Genomic DNA, 26,696 nt, shown 5'->3' with positions numbered 1-26,696 from the left:
AGATAGCTGAAAGTGGCCAGAATGGACAGGTTGTTTATAAACCGTTGGTTAGCTTCGGTCTCCAATTCCAACCTGTACGTGTGCTCATTTCTGAGTGAGCATGCAGTGCACTGTTCTCTGTTTTAGCAGGTTCCTTCTTTCTCCCTTCACTTACCAAATTCCTTCGTATTCTTCATGGGTCCCCTTCCCCACCCGCACTCCTGGCTCTCAAGTAGAATTTCTCATTATCTCAGTGCACTTTGATAGCCCCTGTCTCTGAACTGTTGCCAGTCTGCTATTTGATCAGACTCAGAATGAAGTAGATCTGAGCCCACTGAGTTGGAAGGGGCACCAGCAAGAATCTAATCCAGCTCACTAATTTTATAGATAAAGAAAGTGTACTCCAAAGAGTTTGGGCATCACGCCAAAGATCAATCAGAGAGTGAGTGAGGAGGATCTTGGCTTCTTGGCTCCTGATCTATGGCTCTTCCCACTTTACCCCTCACATACTGTGTCGCTGCCAATGTTTAGTGGTTGTTGTAGATTTCTCTTCTTGGTTGGAAACTCCCATTTCTAATATTCTGATCTTATCCATTTCATTGAAATGGATAGTGAAAAATGGCTTCTTCTTGATTATTTGCTTGAATACATTCACATGAATATACCTCTTATTTCCTTTGATATCAGAGTTAAATAACCTCTAGTCTTCTTCTCCGCCCCCTCCCCCACCTTTTTTTTTTGGCAGTTAGGGAGAATGTAAAGAATAGGCTGTCAGGGACTGTATAGTGGCTCATGTTTGTAATCTCAGCCCTGCTTCATGCTGAAAGCAGAGATGAAAGGTTCATTGTTTGCAGCCAGCCTGGGTAAAAGTTAGGGGAGACCCTAGCTCAAAAAATAAGCTGGCACACATCTGTGGTCCCAAGTTCCATGGGAGGAAGATGTCAACGCCATAAAAGACAAAAATAAAACAAAGACATATTTTGAGGGGGTTTTAACAAGGAATGACAATAAACTACATAGCCTGTGGATGGGACTTAGAGCTGGGAAAATGAAGTATCTGTAAAAGTCATTATTTGGACAGTTGGCAAGTTGTGATTATAACCTATGTATTATTATAATCGTCTTGTAATAATGTTAAACTTCCTGGCATTTTTTATGGCACTAAAGTTCTTTAAGGGAATGAGACAATGTTCTTTTCCCTCAGGATATTCATGCTGAAGTACTTAAGGTAATGGAGCATGCTGTCTAATGTATACCACAGGTGAGGAAACAGTAGGTAGGGCTAAGAGAGAGAACCATTAAATACGATAATACAAGCAGCTCTAGATTTAAATAAATTAAGTTATAATTCCTCTCAATAAGTATGCCAATGTATTGTACTTGTCCAATTGCCCCAATGTGGCTGCTACCAGTCCTCAAAGGGACAAACCTTATCATTCCTGTCCATTACAACAAAAGAAAACTATTTTCTCCAATACCTCACAATCCCCTCCTTCTTCCAAGTCAAAGTTTCGGTGTTTCATTTTGATTGGCCAGGCCTAGTCACAGGAACAATTCTGAACTAATCACTGTGACCAAGGAAGGGAGATTATTAGATTGCTAAAAATCTGGAGCAATAACCTTCCAGCCCTGTTTGAATTACCTAGGTATTCAGACCATAAAAGGGAAAGAGAAGGGGCTGGGAAGGTGGCTCAATGGTAGAGTGCTTGCCTTGCATGCATGAGACCCTGGGTTTGATTCCTCAGCATCACATAAGCAGAAAAAAAGCTGGAAGTGGTGCTGTGGCTCAAGTGGCAGTGTGCTAGCCTTGAGCTGAAGAGCTGAGGGACAGCGCGCAGGCCCAGAGTTCAGGCCCCACGACTGGCAAAAAATAAAATAAAATAAAAATAAAGATAAAATTTTATAAAATGGAAGGAGATGGCAAGAGCTAGACTGGATTTTAGCTCCTACTTATCATGTCAATGAATAGTGATAAGTTCCAAAAGTAGATGGCTAGAAAGGAAAGTGGGAAATAAAAGCAATATACAACTTTCGTCTCCCTAATAAATTTATTTTTAAACAAAGGCTGATTATTAGTCACCTTTTAGTTGAGACTTTCATTACTAAGTACTCAAAATTACTCAAGTGCTATTACTCAAGTGCTAGTCGTCTTCTAATTTGCTGTCAGCCATTGATGTCTAATGAGTTCCTGATTGTTCCTCAAAAAAAGTTCTTAAAGGCCAAGGAGATGGAGCAGAGAAGGTTTCGGTACAGAAACTAGTCTTGAACCCCATAAAGACAGGCTCACATAGCTTCACAATTTTCCTCAGATATTTCTGTAACAATGCAATCTATAGTATTGAAAAATCCTTTATTTATTTATTTATTTTTGGGTCCAGTCGTGGAGCCTGAACTCTGGGCCTGGGTGCTGTCCCTCAGCTCTTCAGCTCAAGGCTGGTGCTATACCACTTGAGCCACAGCGCCACTTCCAGCTTTTTTCTTTTTGCTTATGTGGTGCTGAGGAATCGAACCCAGGGCCTCTTGCTTGCAAGGCAAGCGCTCTACCACTGAGCCACCTTCCCAGTCCTTCAAAATCCTTTATTTTTAAGCATATCACCTCTCTTACAAAGAGATCGTTTCAAGCAAATGTACAAACAAGTAACTAAAAATCTTACATTTATTGAAACATCAGGAATGTTGCATCTAGATGTTGATATGTGACTGAAATGAGAATTGTTAACTATGAGGAATGGTGGGTGGTCTCTTTTTCTTAACCCACCTACCTGCCGAACAGTAGGTCCAATTTAAAGGCAAGACTGAGATATCTCAGTAAATAACTCGGCCTTAGCAGAGGTGAATGGAGAAGTAGAAAGGGGAATAAGAAGAAAACATTGATTCAGGAGTAGGAGGGTCCTCTTCTAGCACAGCATCTGTGTATGCCTGCACCATTTTCTCTAGGATCATTCCGCTATATATTAACTCGGGAGGAAAAAGTGTACACATGTAAGGTTTCCATTCTAAGTGTATCTCAGACTGAGATTTTAGATCCAGTCCTTTTACTTTTATGAGTATAACAATGGCATATGTTCTCATGAGTAGCAAAAGAAAAATATCCTACTTTCAAGAAAGTCAACACGTGCCACTTTTCTGGTAGAAATTTGAAGAACTAACAACTCAAAGCTCTACCGTGTCTCTTTAAGAATACCTCATGATTTTTCTTCACGGGTTTAGGAAACATTTGAGTCAAGCATTTATTTCAATCAGTTGAGCCCATTCCTTGAGTATACATCAAGGTATTCAGGAAGTTACTTAAGAATACAGATTCCTAGGCCACAGCTTAAATTTTTACTAAATCAGCACATCGGAAAATATGGCCAGGACAGGTATGTTTTTAAAAAGACTTCTCTGTTTCTCACTAGCCAAAGCCCATGGTCTAGCCCATTGGTGGAACTTGCACTTGGCAAGGTACTCAAAACTCAGACTTTAGGCTTGGCTCTGCCATTTATTACATAATATTGGCAAATAGTCAAGTTATTTGGAAGCCCAATTTCTCCACCTGAAGGAAAGACAAGATTATCTCAAAAGTTTGCTTTGGTAATAATGTTTGTGAGTTTATAAACAGCTCTTTGGGGTTATTACAAACAAATCTGTGATATGCATTAGAGACATTGATATGTTCTTAGCAATATGCTCACAGGACTGCAAACCCTAATGCAAATAGGAATGTCTCCGAGTTGCTCCATCAATGTATGTCAGTTGATGTACTCTGACCACAGCCCAGGAGTTCTTTTGTCAGAAGCTGCCAGGCAACAAGAGTGTTTCTGACAGTGAAAAGTAGGACCATATGACTGTACGTGGCTCCCACCTCTTGACCAGTGCTCAGGGAATTTTCATGGGAGACCCCATGCCTACAAATTGGGTTAACGTGTGAAAACCTCATTGTATTAAAGGAGGACAGTCAGTGGAATGGAATGCCGGGAGAGATGAGCCCAACTGATTGTCTGGCAAATGTAGGGTATACATTCTGCTCCAAATATAGGCATCTGGGTGTTTTCCCCTCCCTCCTGTGCCTTATCTTGCATGGCAAAAACTGTGTAGATGAGATAGCGTTTCCAGAGTCTATGAGTTAGTTATAGTTAACAACTTTTAAGCCAATGGGTCACTTAGAGCTGCAGGAGATCCCCGTCCTTAGAGAATGGACCTTTAGTGACGCCCATCATGGCAGCCATCTTCTCCCCATCCATCTTACCAGGTGATTGAACAGAAACAGGGGAAAGGGTTAGGGTGGGGACGATACAAGCTGGAGTTCTTGCCCTCATCTGCACTATTGAGTCATCGCCATAGCATTCCAAATTACTCAGATAAGTCTGGTCATGTTCACGTTCGGCAGTGCAGACGATTCTCCAGATGACTCGCATAAGGACAAGAAATGCCAGCGGGATTCATATAATCAACGTCTTGCCTTGTGCCAAGAAGGGTGGGTGGAGTCGTGTGCCACATGCAAGGGATTCCTAAATGTTTACTCTAATTTGCTGCCTGGTTATATTTGACTTCTGTGGGTTGGCACGGTAACCATTCTATTTAATTCTGGCTCTTCTAATTGTTGCAGGGACAGTCGGGGACTTTTAAACTAATGTTTAAAGAATAGTTGTTTGGACCTTTTGTTCTTTTAGAGTAGTTGTTGGGTTTAGTCTCAGGTTTAGTCTCATGGTTAATCTGTAGGTTGGGAAGAGCTGGGTTTAGGTTTTCTATACTTGTCTTTTTTTTTTTTTTTGTAGTTCCATAATGGAGATAATAATGGCACCTGATTACTAGTGTCTTTAGGAATATTAAGTAAATTAATACATGTGAAGTACTTAGCATGCTGCCTGAAATACAGTAAGTGCTCAATAAATGTAATTAGGCCAGAGAAATCTATAATGCTTTTGGTTCACTGATATACACATAAATCTTTCAGGATGGATTGGGTTTTTCAAACACACTTAGGTAGCTATATAATCTTTCCTACTCAACAATAGGAAAGGAGCCAAGAAGCCATATGACTGTGAGAACTACATTTCTGGTCAGATGTTTTCTGAGAGCTGATGACAGGTCACATGAGCATATGCTACTGAATACACGAATGGAGGGATGGTAAAATACGATTTTGTTTGGAAAACATGATTTTACCTTGGTTCTCTAAAGTCATGCTCAATTCCCTTCCTCTCCGGGACGGGTACCTCTTAAACTTTACTGTGCACACCAATCACCTAGGGATGTTGTTTGAATAGAAGATGCTCATGCAGCACATCTGAGTACAGCTGAGGTTCCATGAAGCCACCAATAGGAACAGACACTATTGATCCATGGACTACATTTGAAATAGTGAGCATTTGGCTGCTAGGCTGGATCTGATGCTGTCCTGGGAGAGGCCACAGGCCCTGCCACAGTGCAACACTCATTTTGTATATAGTTTTCTATGTTGTGGGAAGAGGAAGAGGAAATGGATTATCTAGGATGATGTTTTTCAATCCCAGCTGCATGCAAAATTTAGTTGAAGGACTTTAAAGAAGTATGCTAAGGGGAAACAACGAGGAGTCAACAATGCTTGATAAGAAATGTACTTGTTATCTTGCCCATGTAGTTGTAACTCCTCTGTACGGTATTCTCACAATAAAAAAAAAAAAAAAGAAATGCAAAAACAAGAAGAAGAAGAAGTATGCTAGATTCCACACCATCTGAATGGAATAGAAAGAACCAAAGCACACAATTGCTAAGAGTTGGGGACAGTTCAAACCTTTTCAGAAAAACACTACTGCATCAGCATCAAAAGATGAGTGAGCATGAGGGCTCCAAGGAGGTGTGATTACCCAAGGTTAGCATGCCTCAGAATCACTTAAAAGGATTGCTAAAAATAGGACTGTTGGACCTCACTCCCAACATTTCTGATTGACTAGGATTGCAGGGACAGTTGGGAAGTTGATTTGCTAACTAATTTTCAGGTGGAAATGCTGCTGCTGTTCTTTGAAGCACAGTTTGAGAACTACTGCTCTCGTATACAGTCATTTGTTCATTCATTCATTCTTCTGGCACACATTGGTAGACCCTCTACCATGTGGAATGCAGAGCCCTTATTATGTGGCTGAGAGCATTCTAGATGGGAATATAACCATGAATAACACATCATCTTTACCATCAGCCACTAAGTAGGTAGCACCAGACGGATTTGGGAATACATAGGAGAGGCAGGGAGTGATGTACACGCAGACACCTTAAAGAAAAGTTAGCCTTGATCACAAAGTGCATGAGCATTGAAAGGACAAGATCCACTACTATGTCAGGCCATCTGTGCACTGAGAGCAATACCCAGAGTCTCAAGGCTCACCATATTGCAGAATCAGGTGCTGGGAAGGGAAGGGAAGGAGGAAGAATGGAAAGTGTTTGAGAGACAAGAGTGGAGAGATAAGCAGAAACAGCTCACAAAGTACTTTGTGTGCCATTCAAGCTGTAGCCTGGAGGCAGGAGGGTGCTAATGAAGGGTTTCAAGTAGGACAGTGATGTAAGCAGCATTACTTCTTGAAAATACCCTGGCTGCAGTTTGGAGAATAGAAAAGAGAAAGGTTTGGAGGTGGTGAAGCTGATTGGGTAGAGGAAAAGCAAAGCTATTGTCATTTGAATCCATTGACTTGCAAATGTCTTAGTTGTCTTTTTCTTAGCCAGAGAACACTTGCATTTTCGTGTGTAACATAAGGAAGAGTCATACCATGTAGGGGTAGGGTGCGATGATGAGGAGAGGCTGAAAAATCTCCCCAGAAGTGATCCATCTTTGAGCCAGAACCGGAAGTAAACAGATAAAACAAACAACAACAACGAAAGAAAACCCTTGTTTTTCAATCCAGCACTTATCTGAAACTCCTCCGTGGATAATTATTAGGTACTTCTCCAGATACTTAGCAATGAACGTTGGATCCAAATCTACCATTTCAAGAAGATCTAGGAGGATGGATATATGCTGAAGGCCGTTAGGAACACAGCCGCGGGAATACTGAAGTTGTCATGCAGACAGTTGGGCAGGTGGTTTATTCTAATGACAATCCTGTCTGCTTGCCCCTATTCAGGGCTAATGTTCTTTCTGAGCATCCTCAAACTCTAACCCAAGAGACATGGGGCTGAGAGGGGAGTCAGGGAGACCTACTGGACTTGCTTCCTCATTTCACAAAGAAATGAGTTGTGTAAGTCTCTCTAAGTGTGGAAAACTATGACCGTACCTGGTCTTTCTGACGTTCGTGTGGATTCACGAACTCCCAAGGCACCACATTATTTTTAAATTAGAAATTTCTGAACAGACAGAGGATTCAGAGCTCTTACAGCTAAATGCTAAGGAAATATTTATTGATGTCAGGATACTTTAAATTATGGTCTTCTCCCTCCTAAAATATTTCCCAGCCATCAAATGAGCTACTGAGGGAAATCCTCCAACATCTCGAATGCTTGCTCTTATAGCAGTAGAATTTCAAGTTGCTACAGAGGTAAAGGTGCTCTACTTTTTGCATCAATTGGAAGAATAGATAGGTTGATTGATTTGCTTATATACACATTGATATGTTTATTAATTTCTATGAGCTATGCATGAGATTAGGAGTCACAGAAATAGAATAATATCATCATAAGATTATTATAAGAATAATAATATTCTGATCTGACAGAAGAGAAAATGACATTTGTAGAAATAATGTACAGTGTCTGAAATAATATAGTTAGCATGTACAGCACCGGGACCAGATCTGCCTAACAGAAAACACTATTGAGCTGGGTGCCAGTGGCTCATGCCTGCAATCCTCGTTACTCAACAGGCTGATCTGAGAATTACAGTTTGAATCCACTCTGGACAGCAAAGTCCATGGGACTCTTATCTTCAATTAACCACTGAAAAGCTAGAAGTGGAACTGTGGCTTGAGTGGTAGAGTGCTAGCCTTAAGCAAGAAAACTCAGAGTGCCCAGGTGCAGAAGAAGATGAGGAAGAAAAGGAGGAGGAAGAAGAAGAAGAAAAAAAGAGGAGGAGGAGGAGGAAGCCGAGGAAGAGGATGAGAAAGAAGAGAAGGAAGAGGATGGAGAAGGAGGTGAAGGAGAAGAGGAAGAAGAGGAGGAGGAAAAGGAAGAAGAAGAAGAACAAGGGCAAGAACAGAAGAGAAGAAGAAGCAAAGAAAAACAACCAATGAGTTTAAAGAGTTTGAGATTGCTCTACTTTGAGAAAACTAAAACTACATGCAGAAAATTACCCCAGGCTGCTCGATTGAGAGAGAAGCAAAACTTGGACTATGGAGAAGAGTGGCAATTTACCACAAGTTCAGATCTGTCAAGGCAGAACTTACTTGTGTTTTGGATCTCACCCTTCATCTTCCTTTTAGTCACATGGAATGGTGCCTTAAAAGGCTACACCCTGGTTAGTGTCCCCTCCAAGGGGTCTGCTAATGCCTCCTGATCTTGAAAGTCACCCCAAAGGAAAGCTTCATGCCGAGGAAATCAGCATCAGTCCTTTAAGCCTCGGTCTGAGTGGGAAGTACGGAAGCTATTGTCCCCTGTTAGTTTTCTCACCTAAGAAATTCATGCCTTTTTCTCACCCGGATTTCTCCTTCTCACTGAGCCTACAGGGATTAGAGCAGTGGCTTGTTCAACACAACACTTAAGCGGTAGGTGTTTGGAATTAACCACACACTTGGCAATTTCTAACGAATTTCTTCCCACTGCACCCAACTCCATGTCATCTAGCAAGAATGCCTTATGCGTTGTCGGCTGACTTTTGAAGCCTGAATTCACATGGGTAGAGAAATTCAGCTGCCTTCACTTTTATTAGATTCCTAAGTGGATTTTTATTTATTTATTTATTTTCTTCAGCTCTTTGCTACTCAAAATACAGTTCATAGACATGGCCCTTTATCTACTGGGTTTCTTTATTAGAGGCACAACAACAACAAAAAAAGGGAAAGCTCATATTCACCCTCTACTTAATCAGAATATGGACTCCCTCGGGCTCTGCCCACCCCATCATGCAGACAACGCTGAGTTTGGGAGTCTGAAGAACATGTTGTTAAGGAAGTGAGACACTCATCCTTTCCCAGGATGCACGGGCTACCAGAAGGGGCCTTGGCAAGGGCCTCTGAAGACACAATGCCTTCCAGAGCTGGCTTCCTGTTTGATAACTCACCAAATCTTTCAAACTGGAATGTGAAGTGAGGGTTCAGCCAAGGAACTGGGTGAGAGTTAATGGATCAATCTGCTCTCTCTCCCGACAGTGCTTTTACCGTTGACTTCTGGAATGTGTTTGATGAAAAGAAAGCAACTTCTTCAGACAGAAGATACTGCGGCAGCCCATGGAGGTTAAGACCCATAGGAACAATGCATACGTTTTTATCAAGGGAACTTCATTGGCTTCCAACTCCATTCCAACACCAACCATGGGAGTGCTGGGGCGGGGGAGGGAAGAGCTGTTTTAAAGCCTCTTGCTGTCAGTTGTCATGATTATAAATATACAGACTTTTGCTTTTCCCCGGGGGGAGATGTGGGTGTCATTATTCAGTTCTTGGGATTAATGGTCTCTTGTTTCCATTGCTTTTTAAATGTTGATCTGAGAAAAAAAAAATAGAACAAGTAGCAAAGTAAGCCTGCTTCCATTTATTTTTCCCAACAAGTTTGGCTATGTTGAAAAGTCAAAACAGGGAAAGGAAGCTCTCCCTTCTTTCCTATCAACAGATTGAAGTGTCCTTTATTGGTGCATAATCTACATCAGCTTGCCCCACAAATGCATGTAAACAAAAAGTAAGAAGAGTCGAAAGGATCCCAAATCACGAATGTGTCCCTTAACTTGGCAATCTTGAACAGCAGTTTTACTTTGCAGATGAATATTTTGTCATCTTTCTCACTCTGGCTAATTAATATAAATGAATCCATACAAGACCAGATGACTGTAAGAGGAAAGGCTGGGTAAAGAAATCAAGTATTGTGGTACATCCCTGGAATCTAGTACTCAGGAAATAGATGGAAGATCATGAAGGCCTACCTGGGCTACACAGTCAGACACTGTCTCCAAAAACCTAACTTGTATCTCATGTGATTTCTGGCTCTAACAGAATAAGGTAATTTTGAGAGAAAGTTGTAGTGGCAGGCATGCTATAAGCTTGAATTTCAATTATGCGTTTGATTACATATGTACCCTGACATCCATTAAAAATACTATCTACCTTTGAGTTGTATTTTGGAGTATGGATTGATTTCTGGGAGCTGGATTCTTTGACCTGCTCTCTACCAGATTCTCTTCCTTTGTTAGGCTTGGCAGCTTTTACAAAGTGACTGCCTTGAGTTAGCAAGCTCATCTGGGACTTTAAAAAAAAAAGATGAGCCGGGCGCTGGTGGCTCACGCCTGTAATCCTAGCTACTCAGGAGGCTGAGAGCTGAGGATCGCGGTTCAAAGCCAGCCCGGGCAGGAGAGACCGTGAGACTCCTATCTCCAATAAACCACCAGAAAACCGGAAGTGGCGCTGTAGCTCAAGTGGTAGAGTGCTCGCCTTGAGCTGAAGAGCTGAGGGACAGCTCCCAGGCCCAGAGTTCAAGCCCCACGACCGACAAAAAAAAAAAAAAAAAAAAAGATGAGTGTGCTTCATTTGCACTAAGAAACTGAACCAACCAACGGCAAGGTCATTGAGTCTGTATATCTAGCTTGGAAGAATGAGTTCATCACGATAGACCACCAGAAGTATAAATGACTGACCTAAGAAAAATGAGACATCTAGTGTGAAATTAGCACATTGTGTTGGGGGTAGGGATGGGGGGGGCAAAGAAAATCCACCTGAAAAACTTTAACTCCCCAAAGGAACTCGGTTGGCTCTAAGAAGGCATTTCAAACTTTTCCCCCTGGTTAAGCCCAATAATATTAAGAGCTTTATTAGATTAACCAGCCTCTGGTAAAATTCAGGGCTTCAATCACACACAGATCTGGTTGACGTTTCCAAGATGAAGATGGTTTATTTTTGTGTACCCTTCAACTCCACAGATACATGTGGTTCTTGGAAAGGAGAGCCATCTATAGACAAATGCAGTTCTCAGAAGGGCGAGGTGCTGGGGAAGAGGACAGACAACAGCCTGGTGTTCAGCCTTCTGCCCTGTGACTCTCCCTGGACGTGCTGGGAAACACAGGCAGCCTTTATGTCAAAAAAGGGTTCCACTGGAGGCACACCTGATTACACTCAACCTGGATTCACAGAGCCCTGCGCCGTGTCGAAGGAAAAAAGCTCTATCATAAATCTGCAGAAACGGAAAAGGTCAAAGTCACTCTTGGTAATTAGCCTGTTGAAATACAGTGGCCCTGCATTCTGTTTAACCTTTTTAAAGAAAAGGGCTCCATTCCCACAAGTCTCAACAAACAGCCTTTTATTAGGCTCTATGTTCCCACCCCTCTTCTGGACCCCCTGAGCCCCCCACCTGCAGCCCTGGCAAGAATATGTTTGGTTTGGTGCTTGAATTCCCTAAGTTTGAATAGATTTGTATTAGCCTCTCAGTATGTCCTATGCAATCTGGACCACTTGAAATTCCTGGAATTGTAGCATTTTGCAAAGTGAAAGTCATCTACATATAGTTAGACCTCTAAGAAAACGCATCATTCTAAACATCTAAAGAAAAAAAAATCTGTAGGTAGGCATGTAGCAGCAAATTCTTTCTTTTATTCATTCTATCATTCGTTCATTTGTGGCCAAACAAGTTAGCAAGAAGCAGGTTAATTTGTTGTTGCTGTTTTCCGGTTACTGTGTAGAATTTATTTAACCAATTCAGAAGCCACTGGTGATAAGAAGCTCTGAGGTTTTGACCATAAAGCGACGTATGTAAAACTATCTTAGGAACAATTTTTTATGTTGATCATACAGTGAAATAATAGTATTTTTGATGTTTGTGGTCAGATGAAAGGCACTTGATTTCACACTGGAGAGGTGTGAGTTCAAGGCCAGCCCCATCTGTGTAGAGACCTTGTCTCAAAAACAATAATGAAAACCAAACAGGTTTGATAGCATTACTAAATCCCCCGACTTCACACATCCAGCTTTCCCTGAGACCAGTTCTGGCCAATGAGTGCTGAGTGAAAGTGACAAGTCACTTCTGAGTTGAGTAATTGATGTCCAGAATGCTCTTTTGCTCTTCGCCATGCTGATTATCTTTAAAAAAATGTAATAGTGGGATTTAAATTCAGGCTTTCCTACTTGCTAGGCAGGTGCTCTACCATTTGAGACACGTCACCCCTCCCCTCAGCCCTTTGTGCTTTGTTTTATCAGACAGGGTCTCCAGTTTTTGTCCAAGGCTGGCCTTGGCTTGTGATCCTCCTACCTATGCCTTGCATGTAGCTAAGATTACAGGCATGCTTTACCACATCTATCCTATTTGACTCAGTTTAGTCACTAGGTTTTTTTGTTTGTTTTTAAAATCTAATTGTACTTCCTGCCTTATGTCACTGTTCTGGTCCTTTACTGGGGATATAGGACCACCATGGGGGTGACATGGGTTGCTGAGGACTTAAAAAAAAAACTGAGAGAAGTAGAAGGAAAAGAGATTAATCCCGACAAGGTGTTTTCTGGGAAAGACTAAAAAGATTTAAGTTCATCTAATCAGTTGGCTGTCACGACAAGTCCTGAGATTTCAGGTGACCACTCTGACCTAGAGAAACTCCAGTCTGTAGTTCCCAAACATGACCCTAACATGTTTGACTTTTAACTAAAATCCTATTTTCATTTATGTACCTTATCCTGGTTTCTAGAAGTTTCCACGTATAACACTGATTTAAAAAAAAAACAAAACGGGAGATGCATCATTTTACTATGAATTGGAAGAGGACTGTGTGGCTAACGCTCTTCGTGTTTGGCCTCTAGTATGCCTCACATCAGAGGTAATGCCTAAGTTCAGTTGTCCTGGTTGGTTCAGCAAATAAATGCTCAGTATGTCACCAGGCAGCATTGCAAACCTAAACACAGAACTGCTTTGACACTAGGAAGGGATAGATTTTGGATTTTGTGTGTCTTTCGGATGAAACACTGGAAAGAGGAAACAATATAGTGCGTGGAGAAATTCTTGCTTATTCTGGAAGCAGCATTGCCATTAGACTAAGGTTAAGTAAGCCAATGAATTGGTTTCTTTCTTTTTCGGTCTGTGATTGGCTTTGCTAAAGTAGAATCTGAGACTGAAACTCAGGCACATGCAATTTACTGAAGAAAGGGATGAAGTTGGGAGGAGGGAGCAGGATGAGACAGAGAGGACAGATCCCTACAGGTATTGTGAGAATACAAGCAACTGTGGCCTACCTTCAGCCTGGTTCCATAGGTGCACAGGGTGGTCCATTATGCTGTTGAGTAGGCCCCAGCTTCGTGTAAAGACTTGATGGTAATGATTACCATGTCCCATGGCCCTGTATGTCAACATCAGCTAAGCCAATGTTGTCCCTTTCAAATATAATGTGGGCCAAACAGGCAACTTCTGTTTAGTAACTAAACCAAAAACAAAGTGACCGACAGATGGCTCACACCTGTAATTCTAGCTACTCAGGAAGCTGAGGTCTGAGGACTGTGGTTCAAAGCCAGCCTGGACAGCAAAGTCCCAGAGACTCTTATCTCTAATCAGCTACCCGAAAAGCTAGAAGTGGAGCTGTGATTCAAGTGGTAGAGTGATAGCATTGAGAACAAAAAGTTCAAGTACAGCACTTTGGCCCCGAGTTTAAGCCCCAGGACCAGTACAAAAGTCAAAAAGAAATCAGCTAAATTAATTTTAGTAATATATTTTATTTTACCCCGTATTTTTCAAAACTGATCATATCAACATACAATCGATACAAAAGTACCATGAGATCTTTTAAAATTCCATTTGTGAATGTCTTTTGAAATGTGTTGTTTATTGTACATTCACTGCAAACCCCACCCAGGCAAGCCATATTTCAAGTGCTCAGCAGTGCAGGTGGACAGTTGTTACTCTGAGCAAGTGTTCGTCTCTGTTCTTGAGAATGTAAAGGCTGGATTGTGGCCATGAACACTATTCCTGTGGACTTGCACAGTGTGCGTGTGCTGAGACAGCACATCGAGGTGTATCTCTTGGTGTTCTCTTATATTCGTGACTCAGTCAATGCCTGTGGGCTGCCCGAGGCAGGGACTGTGAGCTTCTGTGTAAGGTGACTGCTGGTGTCTCATAGCAACAACTTGGAAAAAGTAGGAAGAGCCAGATCACATGAAGCACGAGAACACCTGCCCAGTACAAGGGACCTGGGTGAATTACCTACAGCACCCACCATCCTGTTACAGTCCCGATTCTCAGGTCTCTCTGTCCCATGCTTCTATGTATTTTGCTTTCTAATTAATTATACAGCTCACTAATTTCAAAACTCAATCCTCAGCTGCCTCACCTGATAAAAGGAGGAGGCAGATCCTCTGTTCTCTACATCCTCTTCCAGTTTTGTGAGTCTACTGTGTTTTCATAGGTCAAAGGCTGGCGGGTGTATTCTTTCCTGCCAGTAAATGGCCTTTTGAGGTGACAATGTCAAGCCAATGACTTCTGAGGGTGGACATTTCAGGATACCTGATTCTTTAGATCTTTCCAGAGAGAGCTAGGTACAGGAACTGGCTATTGTTGCCCAATCACACCTTGAGATTTGCTACTTACATTGACTTTCTACAGGGTTGACTTTGTCAGGTTCCTGTAGGATCTGCTCTTGATTGGTGCTGTGCTGAGACCAGAGATTTCAAAGCAGCTTGAGACCACCATGGGAAGTTCTGGTTAGGGCAAACATTGTCCAGGCAAGAAGTTAGGGGGTGAAACTATTTCAGCTTTGCTGTCCTTGACATGAACAGTAATGGATGAAAGTCCTATGGTAGTTACCTTATTTTTTCCCCCTACTTTCCTTTGCTCTAATACATTTTCCCTTTCCATTTTTCTCCCTCTCCACAAGCATGTGGAACAGCAAATGAACCTCAATCTTTTATTCTTGCACTCCATTGTGACTTCCAAATAATGTGTTTGAGGAGTGTCTAGCACGTGCCAAATGCAGGCATCTTTGGGCATAAGTCACAGGCATCTGACTAACTGGTTTAGAGAGCAGGTAATGGGTGAACTAGCTCAACTGGATAAATTGTTCTGTATGAAGTGGTCGTGGGAGTCAAGGAATCAGACAGCTAGGTTTCATTTCAGACCCTGCCATTTCTTAGCTCCATAACGTTGAGAGCGTTAGTTTACTGTGTCATGACTGTATTCCTGAATGTTCCCCACCAGATTTAAATCTTCAGATCCAGTGGGTACATATTGTTAAGGCCCAAATAGAATAATAATCAACAACAAGACAAATCTTCATGAAAACACTAAATTACAAACACTTCTTTATTCATTGTGAAGAAGTCAGAATTTCTCAAAAGATCTACAGTAAAACAATGTTCCCAGGGTTTGGAGGAGAAAAATGAACTGGAAATCATAGCTAATCATTCTTTAAGCATTAATTCAAATAATGACACATTCAAGAGCAAACAAAATCAACAGAATATTAAAAGCTTTAATTCAGTCCATGAATCAACACAGAAACAGCCACCATCCTGGGAGATTTTTGATAAATAACATATTGGTGTTATCTAACTATCGTAATAAAAACCAGCTTTTGAAGTTAGTGTTGCAGAACAGACTGAAAATGACATTAAAAATATAAAAATAATATACATAATAAAATAAGGAATGCTAGTTTCCACATTTTTTCATTAGGAGGACTCAGCAGATATTATCTAATGGCTTATGTTTTACACATTGTTCTTTAAAGAGATATAATTTAAGAATGGACACATTCTGGAAGAAACATTCTTTTTCTGAAATGGAACAGTTCTTCAGTTGTTTATTTTCCCCTTCACCTTTGAAGTCAAGAAAAATTCAAGTCAAAATTTTCCTTTCAAAATGTCCTAACATGGTTCCCATGCATAGAAATGCTGATGGCGGTACAATTAGGTCACCCTTCCTTGTTTTCTCCCATGTTTCTCTCTTCTCATTGACTCACTCTCTGTTTTATCCATGGGAAGATGTCTGTAAGGAAGTTCTTCAAAGATAAGTAAGCCTTGCTTCTGGGTAAGAATGATTCAAGGTCATTTCAGATATTTTTTAACTTGCCATTTGAGTGATTTAGTGGAAATAAGTACTTTTTTATTGTCAAAGTGATGTTCAGAGGGGTTACAGTTACATAAGTAAGGTAATAAGTACATTTTTTGTCAAACCTGTTATCCCTTTCCTCATTTTTCTCCTACTTCCCCTTCCTATATGCCCCCCCCCCAGTTGTCCACATCATTTCAAACATATTGTCTTGTGAGTGTTGGTGTTGCATTACTTTCTCCCCTTGTCCTTTGTCTCACCGTTCTGTTGTTCCCCTTCCCTTCCCAAATTTAAATAAATGTATATATAATACCAGGGTACCAAAATCAAATACAGTGCTGACAGGGGATATACCATAGGAGGAAGAACATACAAAAGAAACAAAGAATGCATAGTGTCTAAAAACAACAACAAAGAAAAACCTCTTTTGTGCCTTTTTTTTTTTTTTTGGTGCTGATACTGGGGCTTGAATTCAGAGCCTTCACGCTGTCCCTTAGCTTTTTCTCTCAAGGCTGGCATTCTATCACTTGAGCCACAGCTCTACTTCTGGCTTTTTGATTGAACATTGAAGATACGTTTCACAGACTTTCCTGCCCAGGCTGGCTTTGAATTGTGATCCTCTGATCTCAGCCTCCTGAGTAGCTAGGATTACAGGTGTACATCATTTTGTAACAACCATAAAAATTTAATTTTCAACGGACAGACTGTTGAAGAAATACATTAGCTACTATTGTTCAGTGCAAATGAGCAACATATAAATTTTATTTGTAGATAACAATGACTTATATGTAAATATATAGATACCTAGACATAACAGATATAAGTAATCACTTAAGAAGAGGGTATAAAAAGTCTGAAATGAGAAAGAATTTCCCCCAATTTTCTGTTGTTTAGTGCAAGAATGTGAGAAAAGTAAATTCTAGAAACTGCTAAAGAGTGTCTTTGGACTGGTACGGGAATACCATTGATAAATTGTTGGGTTTATTTTCTTGCAGGGACCCCAAACCTTTAATGTCAGTGGATTCTGACAACTCCCACTCCAGTCTATGATAGGAAAACAGCATTTTGGCAACAGTTCTCTGGTGGGTAAATCCTCTTTATTTGCCTTATCCAATCTCTTAGTCTCAATATCAAATTCTTGTTCATGTTAAGTTTACACTGCAGGACACAGATTTGGCTTTGCCTTTCATCTCTTGAACTTTTCCAGGCTGGTAGCTTTGGGGAAAGACAGAAGAGAGCGTAGAAAGCCTAGAAACACACCTAGCAGAGCAAATGCTATGATAAGTGTCTATGGACAAAGGCTCTGTGAAGACCACTCAATCTATCTGTTCAGGCTAGATATGAAATGTTGATTGTCATATTTCAACTTCTGCTATAGCTTTTGAAGAGTATGTATTTGAGCATCAGTCAGACAGGCTACATTAGCTCATCACAAATAGCATAATGTAAATATGTAGCCCTAACCCTTTGGAGATATGTTCTCAGCAAAGGAAAGGCCAGAGAGCATCCACAGAGAGATTGACAAGATCACATAATTTCTCTAGCTCTTTGTTTGAAAGCAGGACTGAGCTTTGGTTGAAAAAAAGAAAAAGAAAAAGAAAAGGAAAATCCACCCACACAAATGACCAGTTTAGGGATGCAATCAACTGGGTTCATTCTTTTGTTTTTAAGATATGTCACCAGAGATTAGAGGCATAGCATTCAAATGTGTGTGGCCTACTGTTGAACGTTAGTTGGCTCCTTAGTTTCTACTGACCTACTTGTACCAACTAAGATGTGGCTTCTACAGCTACTTTGATTTATTGCATTCTTTTTCATAAGACAAAAATACCTTGGACATAAGAAGCAAGGCGTGAGCACACAAGGCAATGTGAATTTTGCCAAGATCTTACAATCTCATTACAAGATAAAGCCCAGGACGCCTCCTGCTTAAGAATGTTCTGTAAAATGGCACACACACAGCAATTTGATTAATAATCCCATCTGTTTCACTCCTTGAATTTGTTTCCAGGGAAAATGTGCCTTTGATCGCTCAACGCTGAGGAGAGCAAAACCTTGCCCAAGGTGTTTTCCTGGAGTGAAATACGCAGTACTTCTCAACTCCCAATTCCGTTTAATTTATTGTTTGTTTTTGTTCAAGAAGAGCCTGTTTTTACAGCTGAACCTATTTAGAAGCTGGTTTGGGGTGTTTCATTTCCTTACGTGAAGAGTTCTAATGAAGGGATGGTAGCCAGGTGTTTTCACCTTCACTAAAGACAGTACAAAGGGGAATGAGCTTTCACTGCAGCAAAAGGGACTTAGGTTAGTTGTGAGAAGGAACTTCCTGAGATTGGCTGAAGGAAGCCAAGAGTCTCTTCTTGGGAATACTATATCTCTGCGATGCTCCAGGTGACAGCAAGATTAATAGGACTAGAACCAGCTAAAAACACCCCTGTTCATTTCGGAACTGCATTTTTAAACATGATAACCATAAACCAAGGCTGAAAGTTGTGGATCATTAGTTAATTGAAGTGTTGATTCCCACATTCTCAAGGTCTAGGAGAAGCTCTGTTTTCTTTCCATCTGATTTTCAAGTAAATGAAAATAGTGGCAATGCTAAATGTTTAAGATTTGGGAACAGGGGTTCAATTGGTTATTGTACACAACAGTTATCAAACACTTATATAAACCTGCAACTGAATTATTTTAAGACAACATAACTAAATGTGAAAAAGTTACTACTTCCTAATTGTATCACTTCTTTTTACTTTTATATAGGCTTTGGATGTTATTGACATGTGTGGGGCCTATTTGCCTCCATTTTGTCCTGCTATAATCAACTTAGGAAGAAAAGAACTTCATATTCTTGTAGTTGTGAAGAATGTAGAATCTCAGATCAAATGCCAGATTCTGGTCAGCTTCCTTGCTGTGTTCTCACATGCTAGAAGACAGACAGAAAGAAGAGCCAAAGAAGGGGCTAACTCTCTGTGCCTCACGTGACAAAATATGCAGAAGGATGAGGACCCACTCCTGCAAGCTCCTTTTGGGATAGCATTAATCCTAAGTAGCTTTCGTGAATCCCCAGTTCCAACACTGTTGCACTGGGGATTAGGTTCCTTGCAGGTAAGCTCTGAGGAGCATGCTCAGATCACAGCGGTTGCTGTGTGGGGAAAGCAGTACTCACAGTAGTGTACTGCACAGCTGTGTACAACTGTATGCATTCAGTGACATTGGGTTGGTGGGAGCATTTATACTAAGGAGATTGAAAGACGAGAAATTAGGTTTGGTTTTTTTTTTTTCCTTCTAGAGTTAGGTGGAAGACTTTTTTAGTATACCTACGTGGATGAAGGAGAGAAGAAGAGAAAATTAATTTGAAGTATGTTCCTAGAGGCCTAGGGACATTGCAACATTTTAAATTATATTTCTCCTTTTTTATTTTAAAAAATTAAGCAGTTTGGACAGGGTTTTTTGGGGTTTTGGGGGGGGGGTTGGGTCTGGTTGTGGGACCTGAACTCTGGGCCTGGGCACTGTCCCTCAGCTCTTCAGCTCAAGGCTAGCGCTCTACCACTTGAGCCACAGTGCCGCTTCTGGCTTTTTTCTTTTTGTTTATGTGGTGCTGAGGAATCGAACCCAGGGCCTCAGGCATGCAAGGCAAGTGAGCAACCTTCCCAGCCCAGAGTTTTTTTTTTTAATGAATAGAATGCATTTTGGTCATGTCACCTTTTCCATTGTTCTTCCCATCTTTCCCAATCCCATTCACATGTCACATGTTACAGAGGTAAATATTTTTGCCAGGTGCTGGTGGTATATGCCTATTATCTGAATTACCCAGAAGGCTGAGAGGTAAGGAGCCCTCATATATATAATATAGATCACATATTATATATACACATATGTTAAATATTATGTGTATATTATATGTGTATATATGAGTATATATAATAGTATATACTATATGGTCTATATAATATATAACATATATAATATATTATAATATAATATATAATATGGATATAATACTATATATTATATATAATAATAATATTATATAATATATATTATATACTATAGATATAGTATATAATGTATGATATGTAACATATATAATATATAATATTATATGTATCTATAAAATATCTGCTTCCTTAGGGAATTCGTTTAAAATACATTACAGAAGTCAGGCACTGGTGGCTCACACCTGCAATCAGGAGGCTGAGATCTGAGAATTAAGGTTTGTAGCCAGCAAGGCAGGAAAGTGTGAGATTCTTATCTCCAATTAACCAGAAAAGTTGGGATGTGGAGCTGTGGCTCAAGAGGTACAACACTAGCTTTGAGCCCAGGCCCAGAGTTCCAGCCCCAAAATTAATTAATTAGTTTAATTAATTAATCAAAATACATTAAAGAATACATAGAATTATATTTTGAATCTACTCAGAATACAATAAATGATGATATGTGGTGTAATATCTAACAATATTAAAGAGAATAATCATGATGGGAATAAAGAAAATGTTTTTGGACCATTCTTAATCTGCAAGGGCTAAGTTGGTTTAACTCTAACTTATACAACCATTTATAAAAAATTGAAGTCATCTATGAGCCTTTAGATAACAATGTTGCTTTTTTTAAAAAAAGAGAAGTGCTATTTTCTGTTTCAATGTCACTATTCTCATTAAAGTCGTATATTTGGTTTTCTTTTTGTTAATACAATGCCAGTATGGAATGATGGTAATCCAAACTTTTTTCCATTTGAGATTTTGGATGATTTTAGAGGTAGGCTGTGGCCTATTCCCCCTCTTCCATCTCTAGAGCCCCTTAAGACACATGCTTGGCAACATAAAGAAATTCTGCTGTACACTGAACACTTTGCAGAGAGGGTTGTTAATGGAGAAACTGATATGTAGTTGTTTGTATGTATGTATGTATGTATGTTTGCATGTATGTATATCTACCTATCACCTATCTATTTATTCACATAGATATGGATAATGTTTGTTTGCCTTTACTGAAAGATTTCTAGCATTTGGAAACTGAGCTGAGATTCCCAATAAATTTCCATGTTGCTTTGGGGTTCCCTGTGGGCCATTCTTTATTTGATCCAACATTGGCATGGTATTTTAAGGGAGTCAGAATTACTGTAGCTATTCTGTAATTTCTTTAGAAGTCAGAATGGTATTTCCATTACTAAGAAGGGTGTTGTAATTAGAGCAAATGCCACTGGGATAACATGATAATGGGCTAATACCTGTAGATGCTGTCAGTATTTTAATATTAATGTTGTTTTCCTCTCCATATATACTACTCATATGACCAGAGTATTATGGAAAACCTTATTTAATTCATTTGAAAAAATTTGAATTTCTACAGTGCATACTGTACCATTCAGGTGCAATTAGGGACTGCTTTTTAAAAATGCACATAATGCAGTTTTTCCATTAAGTACTTACAAATGTCATTTGGTAAGACTAGACATGAAAGAGTTGGAAGGCAGTATAAAATAATAAGTGATTATGTCCTCAAATGAATGTTTAGCTTTTACAGTTAGCTTATTTCTTTTTACAGCTAGATTTTATAGTGTAGCTAGCTGACTTAAAAGTTACTGACTTAAATGGCAACACTTTTATTTAGATCACATGTCTGTGTTTCTTCCTATGATTCTTCTGGTCTAGACTAGGGAAAACTCATGTAAGACATAGGCACAGGGGATTATTTTCTGAATAGGACTCCAGTTGCCCAGAAAACAAGAATAAGAATTGACAAATGAGACTACATCAAATTGAAATGTTTCTTTATGGGGGAAAAAAAAGAACAATGAAACTAGTTAAAATTGTTTTAGGAATGGAGATGGGGGGGAGATCCATCTTCCCTAATATATACTTAATTTTATAAAAAGGAGAAGGCAATAAAGCCAGGCACCAGTCATTCATGCCTATAATCAATCCTATCTACTCAGGAAGGTGAGACTTGAGAATCTTGATTCAAAGCTAGCTCAGACAGGAAAGTCTGCAATACTCTTGCCTCCAATTAACCACCAAAAAAGCTGGAAGTAGAGCTGTGGCCCAAGTGTTAACCTTGGGCCCCAAATGCTCAGGAACAGCACCCAGGATCTGAGTTCAAACCCCAGGACTGGAAAACAGACAAACTATTAAAATTGTTTTAACAAGATGGGAGTGAGGTAAGGGCAAGTGATAATGAAAAGTCACAATGACAGCTTCCTTATACAATTTATGTATACAAAGGAGGTGGAGGAAGAAGCTACAAATATCTTATTTATAGGCCAGGAAAGGAAAAAACTTAGATTTAGTGAATTTCTGCTGTAGTAGTTCTTATTAACAAATGCCATAGTTCACTACTCTTATCGAGATAAGCAAGCAAGCCTAGTACCAGTGGTGGGTGCTAGTGTCTCATGCTTGTAATCCTAACTACTCAGGAGGCTGAGATCTGAGGATCTCAGGAAAGTCCAGAGACTCTTATCTCTAATAAGAAAAAGCTAAAGTAATAATGTGATTCAAGTGGTAGAACCAAGCCTTGAGTACAAAGAAGCTCAGGGACAGAGCTCAGGCTCTGAGTTCAAGTCCCAGAACCAGCAAAAAAGAAAAACAAAAAGATTAAGCAAGCATACTCTGGTTAAACAACAGAAGTAGTAAACTCACTTTGATCATTTAGGCAAAAGCTTTTATTTCATACTAGAATGCTGGCTTATCTATCTACTATCCTTCATTCTTTTTTCTTTTTCTTGAGCAAAATAATGAAAGCATAAAGTGTTAAAATTATCGTATGTCAATTGGAGTCAAATTATAGAAGAAGTTAGGAAGGCATTGCCAAATTAATTTTAACAAACTTAAATCTTCAAGTGAAATCTACCTAGAAGTATTAAAAGAGTGGGTGGTACTTAGATCTGCCACCAGCTTTAAGGAGACATAGAAATTGAAAGGAATTCCTACTTAGGAGGAAGGATGAAATATCTCTACAGTTTAAGCAGAGAAAAGGGTGAGTTGGAGCAAACAATGAATGAAAGAAGCTCCTAGAAAAAGGATTATAAGATTGATTATGAAACAGAGAGTTTGTCAGCTTTCAGCAAAACAATGATGGTCCTCTAAGGATCAGTTGGTTAGTAGCAAGACAAAGTTGGAAGCACTATTTTTATATGAAGAAAAAAATTCCTATGAGTTTCCTTATTTAAAACAAGCAACCATTATCCATTATATTTACCTGTTGTGGGTTAATCAAAATGTAAAGTCTCAGAACAATGGAAGTCCCTGTGTGGATCATGTTTGATCCCAAACTTGCCCCTAGCCCTGTCAGGACAAATGTAAAATTTGTATTTTGGGGATTATAAACAGAGGAAGGAAGCTGGATTTAGGTTTGCCTGCCTGCCAAAACTAGAAGGTTGTTGTAGTTTATTCTCTCTCTCTCTCTCTCTCTCTCTCTCTCTCTCTCTCTCTCTCTCTCTCTCTCGCTCGCTCGCTCGCTCTCTCTCTCTCTCTCTCTGGGGGGATCAGTTGTGGGGCTTGAACTCTGGGCCTGGGCGCTGTCCTTGAACTCTTTAGCTCAAAGCAAGCACTCTACTACTTGAGCCACTGGCGCCTGGCTGAAGTTTATTTTCTAAAAGAAACTCAGTATGTGTTACGGAAAGAAAACTAGATTCTAGACTACTGAATGTTTGCAATTATCCTCAAGAACTGAAAATACATCAAATGCATGATGATTTTCCTGTTTCACAATGTATTTCTTTGGACAAGTAGATATTGTGTATGTGATTCAGTCATCAAAGTTCTTCGAATAGCTTTTCATGATATCCTTGTTCAAAACAAATGAAAGAGAACAGCAAAACTAACCTTCTTAGTAAGGATCGATCCCTAGATAGAAAACTATGTATGCTCTTTTCAATCAGATATTACAATAAACATCTGCTTGTGTGTGTGGTGGGAGGGAGTTAACATCCTTTTAATTGTGACAGAAACTCAAGCAGAGAATTTCAGGAGTGATAATCAGAGCTGTAGATGACGAGTGTGATTTTTTTTTAAGTTATTTCTCAACATTCCCTGGCTGTTTCTGCTGGCTTCATTCTATGAAAGTTTCTATGCATGTTGTTAAAGATAGCACAGAGACCCTATTATTTCATTTGATCAGGTTAGCAAGCTTATGTAAGGACTATAGATTCCAGCAAAAGTATGTGAGTATAATTGCCTGAATTACTCATGTGTTTAATTCTGAATCGGTAATGGGGATCAATATGATACAGTATTCTGATTGGTCAGGACAAAGTCTGTCTGTCTGTCTGCCTCTCTCTCTCTGTCTCTCTCTCTCTCTGTCTCTGTCTCTCTCTCTCTCTCTCTCTCTCTCTTTCTCTCTCTCTCTCTCTCTCTCTCTCTCACACACACACACACACACACACACACACACACACGTATCCATCCATGGAACCAGGGGAGGTCAACTCCACTTAACTTGGACTGATAGAAGAAATGGTTCTTGAAGTACAACTTGAGATTATTGTTACCAAAAAAAAAGAGAGAGGATTCTATGTGGACAAAAAAAAAAGTGTGCAGGCACTGTGGCTCACACCTGTAATCCTAGCTACCCTGAAGGCTAAGATCTGAGAATCTCGATTGGAAAGGCCTTGAGATCTTACCTCCAATTAACTACCCTGCCCTACCCCAACCCCCCCCCCCCAAATAAAAAGATGGAAGTGGAGCTATGGCTCAAGTGGTAGAGTGCTAGGGTGCTCGCCTTAAGCAAAACAAGTTCAGGAACTGTAACCGGGCTCTGAGTTCAAGCCCCAGAAATGGCATGGAAATAATAATAGTAATAATAAGTCTTTTAGAACATACTTATCTAATATAAAAACTGCTAGTGAGGACAGGATTCACATCCTGTCTATGACAGATGCTAGTAGATTAACTATATCACATCCAGAGAGTATATCTCTTATCCAGAGATATATCTTGTTTCTTCTGAGGCTCTTGACAATAAAAAGCAAACCTTGGCTAAGTCTTTAGTGCCATAAAGCTAAGAAATCCTTTAAATATAAAATCCTTTAAGCACATACAGAGTAGGGCTATTGTCTGGCCTAGAGAATCCTCTGGGCTTGATGCAAATGAAACCAGTCATTAAAATATCTTTCCATGAAGACACATGTAGCCTTATATGTCTACAAAAATGACTGTGAATACATATACAGTATATACAACTACAAATATGAATAGTGGCAAATGTAGACATCTGGGTATTTGTGGAGCAGTTCTATGAGTGAATATCAAGTACTGGAGCTGTTCAAAATCATGGGGAAGGGTTGTGCTATCTCAATGTTGTCTTTCTGAACCTTCTTGTGGTGACACATTAACTTCTGTCCTGTTGACCACAGCATAAACCAGTTTTCCTGGCTTCCTGTTATCTTGCCCCCACTTTATAGTGAGGCTCAGAGGGTATTTGAGGGGAGGGAACATTTTGGTACAAAGGCAATTGGCAAACAGGAAAAGCAACCCTCCTGCTGGTTACAGGTTAATAACACCAGGCAGAGGAGTTCTATATACTTCCCTTGGGCTGGTCAGCTTCCCATGAGGTCAAGAAGTCAGAGGTCAGTTAAATTGGATGTTTCAAGAGAAGGAAAAGTTACTTTGACATTTACCATAAACAAAAACATCTCTTGAATGAATGAGAAATCACAATAGAAATGCGATAGTCAACTCTGGTGTACCTGCTGACCATCAAGACCTAAGAAAGCTGCTGGTTCCCGTACTCTTGGTGGACAATGAAGTACTACAGAAGTAATTTATGGTTGTCACTCAAGGGAATTTTCTTGATGCCTTCCATAAGTCCGATCTTCTTTTTAAAATATTAAGCTTTTGTTTTAAACTACTTGGATTGAAATTAATCTAAATCATAGTGTTTCCTTTTCAGCCTTTAAGCTGTACTGAATAAGACACAATCATTCTTACATAATCCTGTGTAGCCATCATGAATTGACATTTTTTAGAAGTTCATTGTGTGTCAGGTATTATTTGAAGGCCTATTTAAAATCTAGATGATATAATGTGATAAAAAAAAAAGAACAACCTTGCAAAGTCAACCAATGTTACAATCATTTATCCATGTAACATATAATTAAACCAAAGTCAAGAGAGCTAATCAGTTCACATGAAGTTCAATAACCAGCAAATGAGGCCAATAGAACTAAAACCATAGTCAAAAGCACCAGTGTATCTAATGTACCTGACAGATTTCCAAGAAAATTATGTATGTTTGTATGTGTGTGTGTGCACATGTGTGTTATATACTTATTATCAACTTTACTATGCTAAAGGTATTATATACTTAAAATATGTATTATTTAATTAGAATATAACATAATTATAATACATAGTATTCTCTATTATAAATTCCATATAGCCAATTGGCAACATGGAATACTTTTGATAATTTTTTCCAAATTCTTATATCATAGTCAATTATAAAGATTTACAAGAAAATAGAGAATTTTTGTTAACTAGAATAAAAAGGTCATTTGTGTATAAGAACAAAAATATGATCCATTAAAAAATTATACCTTATAAAAAGTAAAGGCAATGGTTGCTGGTTGCTGTAGGCTCATTCCTATAATCTTAGCTATTCAAGAGGCTGAGATTTGAGGATCAAGG

General features: G+C 39.6%; 1 non-coding gene across 1 annotated transcript; it reads right to left on the bottom strand.

The window, feature by feature from the left end:
- Positions 1-2,470: 2,470 nt before the first annotated feature.
- Trnaa-ugc (transfer RNA alanine (anticodon UGC)) lies at positions 2,471-2,535 on the bottom strand. Its single transcript has one exon. It is a non-coding gene; the product is annotated as a tRNA-Ala (tRNA).
- Between the last annotated feature and the right edge of the window lie 24,161 nt (positions 2,536-26,696).

The sequence above is a fragment of the Dipodomys merriami genome, unplaced genomic scaffold (genome assembly GCF_024711535.1).
Source record: "Dipodomys merriami isolate MVZ:Mamm:240054 unplaced genomic scaffold, mDipMer1.0.p SCAF_7, whole genome shotgun sequence".
NCBI classification, from domain to species: Eukaryota; Metazoa; Chordata; class Mammalia; order Rodentia; family Heteromyidae; genus Dipodomys; species Dipodomys merriami.
Note: the sequence above shows the minus strand (reverse complement) of the source record. Positions and strands in the feature narration are given on the sequence as shown.